Source organism: Heteronotia binoei, chromosome 16, assembly GCF_032191835.1.
Source record: "Heteronotia binoei isolate CCM8104 ecotype False Entrance Well chromosome 16, APGP_CSIRO_Hbin_v1, whole genome shotgun sequence".
NCBI lineage: Eukaryota > Metazoa > Chordata > Lepidosauria > Squamata > Gekkonidae > Heteronotia > Heteronotia binoei.
The window spans coordinates 47,672,341-47,684,364 of record NC_083238.1 but is presented as its reverse complement, the minus strand read 5'-3'; the positions used below and the strand labels follow the sequence as shown (position 1 = coordinate 47,684,364).

At 47.0% G+C, this 12,024-nt stretch overlaps 1 protein-coding gene across 1 annotated transcript in view; it reads left to right on the top strand.

Moving 5' to 3' along the window:
• The first annotated feature begins 11,877 nt into the window (after positions 1–11,877).
• The window catches only part of NBEAL1 (neurobeachin like 1), a 175,697-nt gene continuing 175,550 nt past the window's right edge, over positions 11,878–12,024 (top strand). Inside the window, exon 1 of the mRNA XM_060257088.1 lies at positions 11,878–11,972. The gene's annotated coding sequence lies outside the window, so the exon portion shown is untranslated. The remainder of the gene's footprint in view (positions 11,973–12,024) is intronic.

Below are 12,024 nucleotides of genomic sequence, written 5' to 3'. Positions count from 1 at the left end.
ATATACTGATATAAATACATTATATTTTTTTTAAACCTGAAAACGTTTCTACATTTGACTCTGCTTAGGATGGTACTGCTATGCGGGCTGTGTATCTAGGCTGATCCATGGAAGAAAGAACTACTGCATCACAAACGCCCGTGAAATTATTTAACATTTTTCCACATTATTTTTATTTAAATGTATTTCCTTTCATTTTATAGCCCTCTGAGAAATAAGGAAAAAGGAAAGGTCCCCTGTGCAAGCACCAGTCGTTTTCGACTCTGGGGTGACGTTGCTTTCACGGCAGACTTTTTGCGGGGTGGTTTGCCATTGCCTTCCCCAGTCACCTACACTTCCCCCCCAGCAAGCTGGGTACTCATTTTACCCACCTTGGAAGGATGGAAGGCTGAGTCAACCTGGAGCCAGCTATCTGAACCAGCTTCCGCCAGGATTAAACCCAGGTCGTGAGCAGAGAACTCAGACTGCAGTACTGCAGCTTTACCACTCTGCGCCACGGGACTTGTCCGCTAAACGATGCTGTGTCACAAATGGACCACTGAACAGGACTTTCTGCATCCCACCTAGACAAATTGTTAAAATCATAGAGTCTCCAATCTGCTTAATTCCTCCAATAGCCTCTCTGGAATGGTTAATTGCAATACTCGAATAGGGTTCATTACAATATAATTACAATACAAATACAATTACAACGATAATATTAAAGGCACACCTGGGGTGTACCTGACAATGGTTCAGAAAGCTGGCAGAGGGGGTCTACAGCATGTATGCCCTGCTGCTGCCAGCCTATATCTGATGAACTTTTGATTCCCTTCCAGTGGGTTGGCAGCAGAGGTCTGCCTGGTTGGGTGCCTGGCAGCAGGTCTAGCTCCACCTAGAAATGCCTCTCCTTGGATTCAGCTCCTGTTCTCTCCGTCATTCCAGATCTACATGGAGTGTTCCATTTTTCATAGGGTTAGTTCAAAGCAGAACTGAATTTAAAGGATCCACCACACTCCTACTCCCACGCCTCTCCACCCAAAAGAGAGCATGTCCTAGTGTGCTGGCAGGGCAGGGAGTGAGCCCAACAGGTGGGCAAGGAGTCTTAAATGGGGAGACTGAGCTGGGGGTGCCACCAAACCGACAGGTAAAAGGTAATGGTAGTTCCCTGTGCAAGCACCAGTCGTTTCCGACTCTGGGGTGATGTCGCATCATGACATTATCACGGCAGACTTTTTACTGGGTGGTTTGCCATTGCCTTCCCCAGTCTTTTACACTCCCCCCCCCCCCCCAGCAAGCTGGGTACTCATTTTACCGACCTCAGAAGGATGGAAGGCTGAGTCAACCTTGGACTGGCTACCTGAACCCACGATTCAACAGCATTCCCTCTGCAAAAAACTCAGAAACCTCCCCACCCATTAGCATCATACACCTGCCGTCCAAACATCTTTTTGAGAGAGGATGTCAAAGGGCCTGCATTGTGTCCATTTTATAGGAGGAAGATTTGTATGCAAACTTTCCACCTGTTAAAGGTTGTATGGAGTATATTCCTTTCCTTTCATCTGATTAAAACTCCTTTGATTAAATATCCTGAGTAATCATGTACTTAAGGTAAAGGTAGTCCCCTGTGCGAACACCACTCGTTTCTGACTCTGGGGGACATTGCTTTCACAACGTTTTCACGGAAGACTTTTTACGGGGTGGTTTGCCATTGCCTTCCCCAGTCATCTACACTTTCCCCCCAGCAAGCTGGGGACTCATTTTACCGACCTCAGAAAGATGGAAGGCTGAGTCAACCTGGAGCCGGCTACCTGAACCACCTTCCGCCGGGATTGAACTCAGGTTGTGAGCAGAGGGCTCCGACTGCAGTACTGCCGCTTTACCACTCTGTGCCACGGGGCTCCTAAATTGATGGGGGCGCTGCCAAATCAAATAGGGGTGCTGTCTGTGCTGCCTGCTCTCTGATCACAGCCCTGGATCAGGCCAGCTTGGGCTGCTACAGGTTCCGGATTAGAGCTGTGATATTGGAGAGGGGTGGTTCACGCCTCTCCTGGGTCATTTCCCCAACGGAAGATGACCCCCTCTACTGGGTTGCCTGGGGGGCGGTGGGGAGACAGCTTCCATGTTGCAGCCCAGGGTGGGATGCTTTTGATCACGACTGTGCATAAGAAAGAGTGAATGAGTCACTTCAACAGGAAGTGAGTCTCTCACTTCAACAGGGAAAAGAAGAAGATGATGATGATATTGGATTTATATCCCGCCCTATACTCTGAATCAGAGTAGTCACAATCTCCTTTATTTTCCTCCCTCACAACAAACACCCTGTGAGGTAGGTGGGGCTGAGAGAGCTCTCACCTTTCAAGGACAACTCCTACAAGAGCTATGGCTAACCGAAGGCCGTGCTAGCAGCTGCAAGTGGAGGAGTGGGGAATCAAACCCGGTTCCCCCAGATAAGAGTCTGCGCACTTAACCACTACAACCAATTGGCTCTCTATTACAGCTATGGCTGACCCAAGGCCATTCCAGCAGATGCAAGTGGAGGAGAGAGGAATCAAACACGGTTCTCCCAGATAAGAGTCCGCACACTTAACCACTATGGCTGACCCAAGGCCATTCCAGCAGCTGCAAGTGGAGGAGAGAGGAATCAAACATGGTTCTCCCAGATAAGAGTCCGCACACTTAACCACTATGGCTGACCCAAGGCCATTCCAGCAGATGCAAGTGGAGGAGAGAGGAATCAAACATGGTTCTCCCAGATAAGAGTCCGCACACTTAACCACTATGGCTGACCCAAGGCCATTCCAGCAGGTGCAAGTGGAGGAGAGAGGAATCAAACATGGTTCTCCCAGATAAGAGTCCGCACACTTAACCACTATGGCTGACCCAAGGCCATTCCAGCAGCTGCAAGTGGAGGAGAGAGGAATCAAACACGGTTCTCCCAGATAAGAGTCCGCACACTTAACCACTATGGCTGACCCAAGGCCATTCCAGCAGCTGCAAGTGGAGGAGTGGGGAATCAAACATGGTTCTCCCAGATAAGAGTCCGCACACTTAACCACTATGGCTGACCCAAGGCCATTCCAGCAGCTGCAAGTGGAGGAGAGAGGAATCAAACACGGTTCTCCCAGATAAGAGTCCGCACACTTAACCACTATGGCTGACCCAAGGCCATTCCAGCAGCTGCAAGTGGAGGAGAGAGGAATCAAACACGGTTCTCCCAGATAAGAGTCCGCACACTTAACCACTATGGCTGACCCAAGGCCATTCCAGCAGCTGCAAGTGGAGGAGAGAGGAATCAAACACGGTTCTCCCAGATAAGAGTCCGCACACTTAACCACTATGGCTGACCCAAGGCCATTCCAGCAGCTGCAAGTGGAGGAGAGAGGAATCAAACACGGTTCTCCCAGATAAGAGTTCGCACACTTAACCACTATGGCTGACCCAAGGCCATTCCAACAGCTGCAAGTGGAGGAGTGGGGAATCAAACCCGGTTCCCCCAGATAAGAGTCTGCGCATTTAACCACTACACCAAGCTGGCTCTCCAGAGCTGCACCCTTCTAAACCCGTTGCACTCAGTGGCTGTGCGGGGCGGGCTCTGCCGCTAGGCAAATTAGGCAATTGCCTAGGGCACTGGACTTCTGGGTGTCCTGATTTGGGTGCCCCTCATGTGGTTATCAGTGTGTTTTGGGGGGCACCCGAAGTTAATCCTTGCCTAGGGTGTCAGATAGTCCAGGGCCAGCCCTGTTGCTGTGGCTGTAACGCAGATCACAATGGAAAGAAGGTGCAGCCTTGTACGAGATCTACACAAGAGCTCATTGGCTGTGTGAAAGCTGTGCTGTCTGGAAAGGCAGGCAGAAGCTGTGGACAGTTTTAAATAGCTCTTGATAGAAGGCAAATACTTCTTTATAAGTTTTAGAAATAAAGGAAAGAAGAAGACGACGACATTGGATTTATATCCCGCCCTCCACTCCGAATTTCAGAGCGGCTCACAATCTCCTTTATCTTCCTCCCCCACAACAGACACCCTGTGAGGTGGGTGGGGCTGAGAGAGCTCTCACAGCAGCTGCCCTTTTAAGGACAACCTCTGCCAGATCTATGGCTGACCAAAAGCCATTCCAGCAGGTGCAAGTGGAGGAGTGGGGAATCAAACCTGGTTCTCCCAGATAAGAGTCCGCACACTTGACCATGACACCATACTGGCTCTCCGATTTATACTCTGCCTTTCTCTCTGAATCAGAGTCTCAGAGTGGCTTGCAATCTCCTTTATCTTCTTCTCCCACAACAGACAGCCTGTGAGGTAGGTGGGGCTGAGAGAGCTCTCACAGCAGCTGCCCTTTCAAGGACAACCTCTACCAGAGCTATGGCTGACCCAAGGCCATTCCAGCAGGTGCAGGTGGAGGAGTGGGGAATCAAACCTGGTGCTCCCAGATAAGAGTCCGCACACTTAACCACTACACCAAAGAGGCCTCCCCCATTTCCTTGAGTTAGCTATTCAGTTTTCCATAGCTGTATGAGAACTCTTCCACCCACTGTCAGAAATCTGAGAAAACAGTGGCCGATCTACCATTACCCTAAAAATACAAGATTGATTCCGGTGGGGGTAGCTGTGCTGGTCTGAAACAATAGAGCAAAACTTAAGTCCAGTATGCTAATTTGTTGCTATTCACACATCTTGCCAACTGCTTTAACCCAGTCTTTACTAATTGCCGAGTTTTTTATGCATCTTGACTCTTAACTAGCCCTTCCTGGCAAGTGTGAACTAACTCTCCCACACCTACACATAAGGCTTGAGGATGTCCAGGGCTTTTTTTGAAGTAGGAACTCCTGTGCATATTAGGCCACACACCCCTGATGTAGCCAGTCCTCCAAGAGCTTACAAGGCTCTTAGTACAGGGCCTACTGTAAGCTCCAGGAGGATTGGCTACATCAGGGGTGTGGTCTAATATGCAAAACAGTTCCTGCTACAAAAAAAGCCCTGAGGACGTCTCTTTCAATGCATTTGAACAAGTGTGCATGCACGCAAAAGCTTATACCCCAGAATTAAACTTTGTTGGTCTTAAATGGCTTTTTTCCGGTTGAACTTATTTACTTATTAGGCCACACCCCCTGACACTGCCATTGTTTCACACAGGGGTTTTTTTGTAGAAAAAGCCCAGCAAGAGCTCATTTGCATATTAGGCCACACCCCATGACATCAAGCCTTGGTCTTTAAACATGCTGATGGACTCAAACTTTGTCCTAACAATACATGTATTTGTTAAAATTAGCTTCGGCTTGGCACCTTTTGGGACTACTGACATTCTTGTCCAATGCATTTCTGCATCAATTTATACGGATGTGCTCTGCAACTAATTTTTAAACATTTGGAAATACTTTGAGTGGTGTTATTTTCTATTTCTTGTCTTCTCTGGCTCTACTTTTTTTTTTTAGAAAAAGCCCATAGCTTTTGTTGCGTACATATGTGCTGCCTACATATCAACAGGATATAATAACTCTTTTGTTTTGTGACATTTTAATCCCTTACTCAGCCACCTTTCTAAGTCAAAAGACTGGAGAGGCAAATGAATGTGCAACAGCTGAAATTCGGTCAGCATTGATGAAGCGCTCAAAGTGTAAACCGAAGAAATGAATTCCGTTTACTTCAATGGGACTCACTCCTCAATTGGTATTTGAAGGATTGTACCTTTCATATCTCATAAGAACATAAGAGAAGCCATGTTGGATCAGGCCAATGGCCCATCCAGTCCAATGCTCTGTGTCACACAGTTCATGACTCAGCGACACCATTGGTTTGTTTAGTAAGGAAAAAATTATACATATATTCTTTTCAGATGTTCTGTTCTGATGATATAACCACACATAAGGAGAGAGCAGCATCCATGTGATCCCCCTTTATGGACAGCCGCCATTTTGTGCAATTAAGGCAATGCATGTCTCCCTTTTGGTAAGCAGAAAGTCCCAGTTTCAATCCCTGGCATCTCCAACTAAAAAAGGGTCCAGGCAAATAGGCGTGAAAAACCTCAGTGAGACCCTGGAGAGCCGCTGCCAGTCTGAGTAGACAATACTGACTTTAGGGAGAGATGGTGGCTCAGTGGTAGAGCATCTGCTTGGTAAGCAGAAGGTCCCAGGTTCAATCCCTGGCATCTCCAACTAAGAAAGGGTCCAGGCAAATAGGCATGAAAAACCACAGCTTGAGACCCCGGAGAGCCTCTGCCAGTCTGAGTAGAGAATAATGACTTTTGGGAGAGATGGTGGCTCACTGGTAGAGCATCTGCTTGGTAAGCAGAAGGTCCCAGGTTCAATCCCTGGCATCTCCAACTAAAAAAGGATCCAGGCAAATAGGCATGGAAAACCTCAGCTTGAGACCCTGGAAAACCGCTGCCAGTCTGAGTAGACAATACTGACTTTGATGGACCCAGGGTCTGATTCAGTAGAAGGCACCTTCATATGTTCATATGATATGCACGACTGGAGCCCTGGATTTTTCAGGTAGGGTTGTCAGGTCCAACTCAAGAAATATCTGTGGACTTTGGGGGTGGAGCCAGGAGCAAGGGTGTGACAAGCACAGTGGAACTCTGAAGGGAGTTCTAACCATCACATTTAAAGGAATTGCATGCCTTTTAAATGCCTTCCCTCCATTTGGAATAATGAAGGATAGGGGCACCTTATTTTGGGGCTCACAGAATTGGACCCCCTGATCCAATCTTTTTGAAACTTGGGGGGTGTTTTGAGGAGAGGCACTGGATGCTATGCTGAAACTTTGGTGCCTCTACCTCAAAAAACAGCTCCTCCAGAGCCCTGGATATCCACAGATCAATTCTCCATTATACCCTATGGGAATCCGTCTCCGTAGGGAATAATGGAGTGCCTGGCTGACATTTCCCTCCCCACCACTTTCTCATGACCCTGAAGCGGGGGGGGGGTACAAACTGGGGGATCCCCTGTCCCCAACTGGGGATTGGCAGCCCTATTTTCAGGGTGTGTGTTTGCAAAGTACTGAAAGTGGAAAACATGTGTTTTGTCCTAGTCACACAAAATGGTGACGACACGTATTGGAGGTAGGGATGCCAGCCTGCAGGTGGGACACGGGAATTCCACTGGAATTACAGCTCATCTCCAGACTACAGAGATCAGTTCTCCAGGAGAAAGTAGGTGCTTTGGAGAGTGGACTTCATGGCACTGTACCCCACTGAGGTTCCTGTCCTCCCCAGGCTCCACTCCCAAATCTTCAGGAGTTTCCCAGCCTGATGCTGGCAATCCTAACTAGGGTTGCCAAGTTCAATTCAAGAAATATCTGGGGACTTTGGGGGTGAAGCCAGGAGACTTTGGGGGTGGAGCCAGAAGCAAGTTGTGACAAGCATAAGTGAACTCCAAAGGGAGTTCCGGCCATCTCATTTAAAAGGACCACACCTTTTAAATGCCTTCCCTCCACTGGTAATAATGGATAGGGACACCTTATTTGAGGGCTCATAGAATTGGACCCCCTGGTCCAATCCTTTTGAAACTTGGAGGGTGTTTTGAGGAGAGGCACCGGATGTTATGCTGAAAATTTGGTGCGTCTATCTCAAAAACCTAAAGCAGAATTATTTGGTTTTTTATTTTTCAAATTGAATGGGCAGCTTGTTTTGGTTTGGTGTGATTTTCTGCAAAGCTCAAAATCATAATGAAGTTTAACAATCTGCTGCTAAAAAAAGAGGTGTTTTAATGACACTTTAATGTGTCATTAAAACACCTCTTTTTAAAATTTAAATATACGCTAATGTAAGGCTAAACATTAATCTGTTTAATTAGAATTTGGACTACTGTAGCTAGAATTACATACACACATACATATATATAAGGAAAGTGTGTACATATCTTTAATATTTTTGCTTTTTCTTGAATGGTTGGTGAGGAGGTATCCTTTGTCCATTCCCATGCATGGAGATGTCTGCCAATGAATTAATCCACTAAGATCTTTTTACTTTGCTTTTCAGGGAGGTAAATGAGTACAATTTGATGGGAGTGAGATGAATCTTCCCTATAGATCAAGGTTCCGTTTTCTGTTTAGTGTGAAGTTGTGGGAGCAATTGGGAATGGCTAGCGAGTTCTGATGAGGGCTGCTGTAAAAACAGCATTCCACGGGTTTGTGGGTTTTTTTTCTTCTCCTCCTTTGCTTACTTTTTCTCTTTTCTTTTTGAAAACCCATCCTTTTTGTTTATTAAAAAGAGCTAATTGTTCAAATAGATGCCTAAAGTTATCAACATTTGCTAATAAGACATGAGTATCATAACTGTACCCATCTAACTCAAAAGCCTTTCATGGTTAATGAGAAGCTTGTTTTATTTTTGTTTAGCCTTGAGATTCCTTTGTAAATTAGACAGAATGGCAGCTGCTGTTGCTACATATTGAAACCTCTTGGTTGATAAGCTAGTACTGAAGACTAGAATTTGAACCTTTCTTTCTCTTTTTTTTCTTCCTTCTGTTGCTTTTTGTAGATTAAAGAAACATAGATTTGGTTTTGTATGGTCACAGATATGATAGATAAGAATCCGGAATCTGCCACTAAATAGTTGGTAAAACAGGGGAATTTTACAGTAATAACAAAAGATCAAAAATATTTGTAGACTTTAAAGGTAATATCTATGAATTACTTTTGAGTACTTGCAGGTATAATGAATTATATTTTTCTTTTGTTTTTCTTGATGCAGTAATAACTGTAATCTATTCTTTTATTTTCTGTATCCTATCCCTGATCCTTCCCCCAATTCCCTAATTTTCCCTGTTAAATTTAATAAAACTTGTTATCTTGAAACTTGGAGGGCATTTTGGGGAGAGGCATTGGAAGCTAAGCTACAAATTTGATGCCTCTACCTCAAAAAACAGGCCCACCCAGAGCCCCAGTTACCCACTGATCAGTTCTTCATTATACCCTATGGGAATTGGTTTCCATAGGGAATAACGGAGTGCAGACATTTCCCTCCCCTCCCTACTTTCTGATGACCCTAAAGTGGGGGGAAGGCCTCCAAACTGGGGGATCCCCTGCCCCCACCTGGGGGTTGGCAACCCTAACCCCTGCCCCCTTCCCCTACCAGGGGGACCCGGCAACTCCAACTGGAGGAATTGTGCGTAGCGCCGCAACCCAAATGTCTGAAAATGTTTACTGTGATCTTCCAATTAAAGATGTTAGCCGACTTTGGCTATATTTACAAATTTTAAAAATGCCGTTAGGCAGAATATAATCTCCCGTGATCCTCAGACAAAGAGCTGCCTGGTGCTGGCGGTTTCACCTTATCTCCACACCTGGCAGAGGCCCATAAAAGCTAACTGACAACAGAGGAGTTGCTTCCTCGTTATTACTCCTTCCATGCATGCAGTCCTGCAGGAATTAAAGTTAATGTGTAATTTGAAGTTTGTGTACATGAACAATAAGAAACAGGAAAGGAAAGGTTTCCGACTCTGGGGTGACGTTGCTTTCACAACATTTTCATGGCAGACTTTTTACAGGGTGGTTTGCCATTGCCTTCCCCAGTCATCTACGCTTTCCCCTCAGCAAGCTGGGTACTCATTTTACTGACCTCGGAAGGATGGAAGGCGGAGTCAACCTCAAGCCGGCTACCTGAAAACTGAGCTTCCGCCGGGGATCGAACTCCGGTCGTGAGCAGAGCTTAGGAGTGCAGTGTGTCAGCTTCAACGCTCTGTGCCACGGGACAGGTCCAAATGATTAAGAATGCCTTGAAAAATGCAGAAGTCTAGCACGATCCTATCCCTTGAGTGGGCGGGTACAAGAATGATCTTAAATTGTTAACATTTTCTGGCACCACTAGAAACTAAAGGTGCACTAGCATAGCAAATCGATGAGGGTGTAGCAGTCCCCTTCGACCAGACAAAACTTCCTGAGGCAGAACTTATAGGCTGGGGGATGCCTCTGGCTTAGTGTTGCCAATCCCCAGGTGAGTAAGCAATGGGGGAAAAAGTCACATCGACAGGAGACTGGAAGAAAAGCGACAGCTCTGTGTATAAAGTACCTCTTATTCAGTTCAGTACTCACTGGAGTTCAAATAAAGAATGCCTTCTCCAATAATGTAGAAATTCCAACTTCTTTATTGGTATCAAAAATTCATAGAAAGATCTGGATTTGCACAATGTATGCAGAGGATACTTAAACAAAGTTCCAAGTACCAACATCACCTTACAGACACAACCGGACTGAGTTCCTGTTTTGCACTACTGCTTTATCCAAGCTGCAGTTTAATGCCTATAAAATAATCATACAATAAATCATTCAATGGTACATAGTACTCCTACATTTCAAAGCAACCACTCGTTAGCAAGCATGCCACACTCTTTTGCTTCACTCTTCACACTGATATTCCATTTTTATCACATTTATTCCAACGCTTGCTGATATTGTTGCCACTTCATTACTGCACATGTGATGACATAACTTCCTGTGTGATGTCAGCAATGAGGCCGGGGCCTTTCTCTTTCTCCAGGTAAGTCCCCGCATCCCCCGCTGATCGCCAGGAGGGACTTGGCAAGCCTAGCCTAAGGACACCCAGTAAGCTTCCATAGAAAATAAAGGATTTGATCCTAAGCCCTCCAGATTTTAGTCCTTTGCTATCACCCTACAACAAGAATATGGCATTTGTGTAGTATAGCCAGGAGATCCTAAGATTGTCTGGCAGCCATAAGTTCTAACTCTTTTAGCATTATGCTAGACTTGTTTTTGGGGGGTTGAGAGAGCTTTGGCAGACCTGTGACTGACCCCTAGATCACCCAGCTGGTTTCATGTGGAAGAGTTGGGAATTGAACTTGGTTCTCCAGAACAGAATCCACCACTCCTAAACACAATATGCTGGCTCTCGCTATAGCACCACAACACACAAAAGACACAATATAACTAAGGAAAAAGTGATGTAAAATGAGGCAAGAAATCCTAACTACATATAGACCTGGATGGGGCCTCTACAACAGTTGGCAGCCTGACTGGAGTGGTCCGGAATGATCATGGATTTCTGCACTTACAGATGTCAGTTCCCCTGGAGGAAATGGCATCTCCCCTCTCCAAACTCCACCCTCCCCAGGCAGGTACCATTCCCAAATCTCCAGGAATTTCCCATGTTACAGAAGGCAAACCTAGCCTGAACTGGCAGTGACAAATGAAGAGAAGAAAAAGAAGCTACTGGATTTATACCCAGGCCTGTAGCCACAGGGGGGCCTGTGGGGGCACTGCCCCCTGACCTCCAGGGACCCCTCCAAGGTGCAGCCATTTTTATTTTTGTCATGAGCAGCAGGCGGAACCGGGAGGGCTGAGTGGGGCACAGTGCACTGAAGCAGCAAAAGCAGCAGGCGGAGAGCATGGAGGCGGAGGAGCGGAAAGCTGCGTGGAACAGGCTGGGGGGAGAGAGAGAAGGAAGGAACCTCCTTGCTTGCATGGAAAGTGCAGCCCCTTCTTAACTCCAAAGTTTTAAGGTTGGCTGCCTCGATCTGGTCACTCCAGGTTTTGCCCCTACTCCAGAAAGCTTCTGAGAAACAGCAAACCCCGCAGCGGATGAGAAAGGGTGCCCCCCCCCACTTTTTAAAAGGCCCCCTGACTTTTAAAATCCTGGCTACAGCCCTGTTTATACCCCGCCCTCCACTCTGAATCTCTCGCGCCCAAAAACACCAAATCCCGGGAAGAACCAGCTGGAATAAATAAGACACTTTTTGTCCCTTTGGAGGCTGATCCGGCTGAACCTTCCCCCAGTTTCACCCCCGCAACGCGGCAAGAGGAGTTTTGCCAGGAGCCAAGATGGCCGCCGGAGGCCTCCGATGACGCCATCCCCGCACGCGAGAAGGGAGGGGCGGGGACGCGCGACGGGCAGGGCGGAGCCGAGGCGAGCAGCGCTGGAATGTGGGCGTGGCCCGGGGGGAAACAGGCGATGTGGCTTCCCATTTGCCAGCAGCTCCAGCCTTCACTGATCCGGGTTGACTCCGGAGGGTGGCTGCAGAAGCGGCGGCGCTCCTTTGGGGTAAGGCACTTCGGGGTCTGGAGAGGCCCGGGGGGGGGGGGGCTGCAAAGGG